This window comes from Aristolochia californica, unplaced genomic scaffold (assembly GCF_029961685.1).
Source record: "Aristolochia californica isolate CCGP_79_NKW_82.1479 unplaced genomic scaffold, dmAriCali1.0.hap1 SCAF_10, whole genome shotgun sequence".
NCBI classification, from domain to species: domain Eukaryota; kingdom Viridiplantae; phylum Streptophyta; class Magnoliopsida; order Piperales; family Aristolochiaceae; genus Aristolochia; species Aristolochia californica.
The window spans coordinates 7,640,919-7,646,918 of NW_027181771.1; positions in this window are offsets into that span (position 1 = coordinate 7,640,919).

Consider the following 6,000-nt stretch of genomic DNA (forward strand, 5'->3'; position numbering starts at 1 on the left):
GAAGATTACTTATTCAATCATGTTATGATTCTTTCAAGAGCCTAATTTAATCTTGCTCATAAAATACACAACCAAAAATCATTAAAAACACAACCTAATTGAAACACAACCATTAGTGTAACATATTTAACAAAAACCTTTTGAAATCTATGGACAAAAAATTTTTCTTTTTTATTCTTCTTAGTTCTTCTTGAAATCTAAAAAAGGTTCAAAGATGGGATAAAATGATATTGAAAAGCACAAAATGGTTAAGAAGTTACTTCTAATTTTAATTTTATTTTTTATTTATAAAAAATAATATTTTTAACTCAAATAGACCAAAAATAAAATTTTTAATCATAATTGCCACTATACTATCTTAATTGTCATAACCCTTACATATTTAAAACTTTTTCAATTTAATGGAAATATTAATCGGTCAGTGTAATAATGACCTTTTGATTAGTGACGAATTAATCATTAAAAGTTAATAAAGTCTAATTATATAACTAAGTAGTTAATTAAATAATTCTTGTATTAACTAACCAAATAACCTTGATGTAATACATAACTATTTAATCAGTGCCATATTAATAATTAATTAATTACCAATAAATACATTTACTAATTGAATAATTAAAAATTAGGTAAGAAAATAATTGAATACATGATGTTTTGTGCTAATTAAGTGACCAATTGTCCTATTTAATGTAATAAATAATCAATTATTTAATGAAATTAGGTAGTAAGTACTTAAATTGCTAATTAATTGAACTTATTCTAATTACATAATTAACTAATTATTTGATTCAATTAATTTGGTTAGTAGAATTAATGGAGTTAGTTCAAACAACCAAAAATGATATACTATTTCATTGCAACTATTACTAGTTAATTAACTAGCATCTAATGCTTTTACTAATTAGGTAAGAAAATAATTAAATACTTGATGATTTCTGCTAATTAATCGGGGAATTTACTTATTTAATGTAATAAATAATCAATAATTTAATGGAACAGGTAGTAATTAATTAGTTAGTTAATTATACTATTAAATAATTATTTGATTCAATTAATTTGGTTAGTAGAATTAAAGGAGTTAGTGCAAACAAAAAGAATGATATACTATTTGATCGTAGCTAATACTAGTTAATTAATTAGTAATTAATATATTTACTAATTTACTAATTATTAATTAGGTAAAAATAATTAATTATGTGATGATTTGTGATAATTAACTTATGAATTGACCTATTTAATGTAATAACTAATCAATTATTTAATGAAACATGTAGTAATTACTTAATTAACAGGGTGGTTGGTGTGCACCTTTGGGCCTGGTACATTCCAGTTTGGTCCTGTTTAATTTTGTCTTTAATCATGTTTTTAGTCATACTTTTAATGTTGCTTTAATCGTACTTTTAATCCTGTTTTAAATCATGCTCTTACTCATGTTTAATTATGCTTTCAATGATGTTTTGCCATGATTTTTAATTATATTGCTTGAGACATTGAAGTGCTACAAAAAAATTCATGCAGCAAGGAGAAAAAACTCATCGTGAAGGAGGGGGAATATGATGGGATTGTTGTTTGGATTTTATTATAATTGTTTACTAGGTTGAGTGGTCGAGGGACGGTAGCGTATTTAGATAAATTTGTGTTGGCCCAAGTGGCATCTCAGAGCGAGGGTGGGGGTGTGGTGGTGTTATGGACTCCATAGCATCAAGAGTGGCTAACCGGAGAAGAGAAGAGATGGAGTAAACTTGTATTTCAGTACCTTAGGGGTTTAATTGTAATTTGAAGTTCCATAAGGGTCTAATTGTAATTATAGAACCTTTGATGTTTTCCTTGACCTATTTAGGGCGTCAAGTGATTGAATGGAAGTAAGCATTGATCATTAGTCTAAATGAGATCAGGTTCTCTCTCTAAAGAGGCCTAAGGTTGGAGCTCCTTCAAAGACTCACGTCCCCTCATCATTGGGCGTTCCAAGAACCCCAAATCCTTCCCTTCTTCGTCATTCAATCTGGAAGCTAGAGGAGATCGCCGAGTGACTCGATCCATGGCTAGAGAGCCTAACATCGAGGTATCAGACAGGACCACCCTTGGTGATTCCTCTTCCCCTGCAGAAATTCGAAATTTTGTGGAAGAGAACCATGCTGATCTACAATCTCAAATCAATGGCCTAGAGGGCAAATTCCAGATGTTGCTGTCACGGATGGAGGAGGGCTTTACCCAGCTTTCAGTCCAGATGGCATCCTCCTCATGCCCAACAGATCATCTCAACCCTCATCCAACGCCTCCACCTCCTCCCCTGCGCCAAACACCTCCACCTCGTGGGGGCCTCAATCCAGCACCCCCTACCGTGCCAAGGTACACAAAGCTTGATTTTCCAACGTATGATGGGTCCTCCGACCCTTTAATGTGGTTGCACAGGTGTGATCATTTCTTTTCCAATCAAGGAACTCTGCCCGACGGTAAGGTTCAATTAGCTGCCTTCCACATGCTCGATGAACCGCTTATGTGGTTTCATCAATTCAAAAACGAGTTTGTGGTATATGATTGGGATTTTTTCAAAGAAAATTGTATGCTACGGTTTGGTCCTCCGCTTCGCAGCAACCCAGTTGGGGATTTGGTCAATCTAAAACAGCTTGGAACTACAGAACAATATCAAAAATTGTTCCAAGAAAAACTTGCTCGTGCAAGTCATTTGGTCCGACCTGAACTTTATGTCAATTTGTTCACGGCTGGCCTGGTAGAACCCCTTCGCCTAGAAGTGGAATTGGAAGCCCCCACCTCCCTAGCCCACGCCATGAATTTGGCAAGAGCATTGGACACCAAACAACACCTCTTCCGAGAGTCGTTAACCAAACGTCCCCCTTGGCCACCTCGCCCACAGCCCCATGGTCCTTATTCCACTAACCCAAGGCTTCAACCCAACAACCCCTCTCCACCACCACCACCAGCCTTTACACCCCCACCAGGATTTATCAAACGTCTCACAAAAGCAGAAATTGATTAGAGAAGGGCTCAGGGCCTATGTTTCAATTGTGTTGAAAAATTCGTCAAGGGCCATCAATGCAAAAGACTCTTTTGGGTAGAAATAGAAGACCCCTCAGAGGATGACTTTCAGGAGGATATGGACCAAACCGAGGAGGAAACACCAGAAATCTCCCTCCATGCCATGATAGGACTGCATAGCACAAATACCATGCAGGTCCATGCCACCATGACCCATCATATTCTGCTAGCACTCGTGGACTCAGGCAGCACACATAGTTTTATAAGCAGCGAGGCAGCACAACAGTTGGGGTTATCACTACAACAGAAATCAAGAATATCAGTCTTAGTGGCTAACGGTGACAAGGTCACCACTGTGGGTTTCAGTTCAGTAGTGCCCTTTACTATTGAAGGTCACTCCTTTGTAGCAGATTTTTTGGTCATACCGCTGGCTGGGTTTGACCTCGTATTGGGCATTAAATGGCTACAGCGATTGGGTCCGATCTTATGGGATTTCCAATCCCTTACCATGAGTTTTAAACAGGACACCCATCCGATCACCCTCCAGGGCAATAGCGCCCAGCGGCCATGCAGCCTCCAAACACTTTCGGTGGATCCTTCAAAAGGGGATAACTTAGCTTCATTGTTGGCAGAATATGTTGATTTATTTCAGGAACCTGTCGACCTTCCTCCTATACGAGCTTGTGATCACAGAATTCGTTTGAAGATGGGCACCGAACCAGTGGTAGTGCGTCCCTACCTCTATCCCCATGTGCAAAAAGATGAGATAGAAAGACAATGTCAACAAATGCTCCAACAAGGTATTATTCAGCCTAGTCATTCTCCTGTTTCATCCCAGGTATTGCTGGTAAAGAAATCAGATAAATCTTGGCGCTTTTGTGTGGATTACTGTGAACTCAATGCTCCACCATCAAAGATAAATTTCCAATTCCAGTGGTCGATGAATTATTGGATGAGCTACACGGCTCTCAATTATTTACAAAGTTGGACTTGAAATCTGGCTACCATCAGATTCGGGTTTATTCGGAGGATGTCGAAAAAACTGCCTTCCGCACCCACCATGGTCACTACGAGTTCTTGGTGATGCCATTTGGGCTATCCAATGCCCCGTCCACCTTTCAAGCGCTTATGAACCAGGTATTTCGCCCTTTCTTATAGAAGCATGTCTTAGTTTTTTTGACGATATACTGGTCTATAGCAAAACTTGGGAAGCACATTTGCACCAATTGAGACAGGTTTTCACAATTCTCCGAGCACACCATTTATTTCTCAATCATGCCAAATGTGACTTTGTCACATCCGAAGTAGCTTATTTGGGGCATGTGATCTCGGCATCTGGGGTGAAACCAGACTTCAGCAAGATACAATCGGTTATGGATTGGCCCACACCTCATTCCGTTACAGCTTTGAAAGGGTTCCTTGGTCTCGCAGGGTATTATAGAAAATTTATCAAAGAATATGGTCACCTGGCAGCGCCATTGCACAATTTACTGAAGAAGCATGCCTTTCAGTGGTCTGAGTTGGCAGACTCCTCGTTTAACAACTTAAAACAGGCATTAGTGTCAGCACCAGTTCTCCAATTGCCCAACTTTGCCAAAAATTTCATCATCAAATGCGATGCATCTGGGGGAGGGATAGGTGCCGTCTTGCAGCAACAGGGTCACCCCATTGCCTATTTCAGCCTCCATCTCGCTCCTCACCATCACAAGTTAGCCACTTATGAAAGGGAACTCATCGGTTTGGCCAAAGCCGTGTAGCATTGGAGGCTGTATCTGTGGGGCAGACCTTTTGTGAGCCGGACAGACCACTGTAGCCTCAAATACTTATTGGAACAACGCCTTACTACATCCCCACAACAACATTGACTCTGCAAATTAGTGGGATTCGATTTTCAGGTGGAATACAAACCAGGTTATCTTAACCGGGCAGCAGACGCTTTGTCCCGTAGAGAACTAGGGGATTCACACTTGCACGCACTGAGCCACCCCAAGTCCCCTTTGCTGGACACAATCCGTCAGGATACTAGCCATCATCCAGATCTCCTTGCATTACAAGCTCAAATTGAAAACCATTCCAAGGACAAGAACTAGACACTACAGGACTGTCTCATTCTGTATAAAGGATGCATATATCTTCATCCTTCGTCGGTACTCCTTCCTGCCATTATTGCCTCCTTTTATGATAGTACACATGAGGGCCAGCAGAAGAGATACTTCCGCCTCAGTCGGGAGTTTTATTGGAGAGGTATGAAGCAGGTCATTGCTGAGTATGTTGCAGTGTGCCAGGTCTGTCAGAGGAATAAGTCTGAATCCTTACAACCCGCCGACTTGCTCCAGCCACTTCAACTTCCTTCATAGGTATGGGCAGATCTCTCAATGGATTTTATCGATGGTCTTCCTCCTTCTGCAGGGAAATCTGTTATTCTTGTTTTGGTAGACCGGTTCTCAAAATATGCCCACTTTATGGCCCTCAGCCATCCATATATAGCAACACAAGTCGCTCAGCTCTTCATGGATAATATTGTTCGTCTCCATGGCCTTCCGGAGACCATCACCAACGACCGTGATGCTATCTTCACCAGTAAATTCTGGGGGGAACTATTTAAGCTCCATGGCTCTAAGTTAGCTTTTTCTTCAACATACCACCCTCAAACAGACGTCCAGACAGAGGTAGTTAACCGCACATTGGCGATGTATTTGCGGTGCTTTGTGGGGGACACGCCCCGACAGTGGGTTCGTTGGTTAGCATGGGCGGAGTATTGTTATAATACCTCATACCACACCGCACTGGGTACTACCCCTTTTCGAGTTGTGTATGGATGCGAACCTCTGCGCCTACTTTCTTATGAACCGGGGTCTTCTCGGGTAGCGGCATTGGACCAAGCATTAGCCGACAGAGATGCAATGCTTGCTCAAGTCCGCTTTCAGTTACAACGTTCACAAGCTACTATGAAGGATACTTATGACAAAGAACATCGTCCCCTTTCCTTTGCACCTGGAGAAT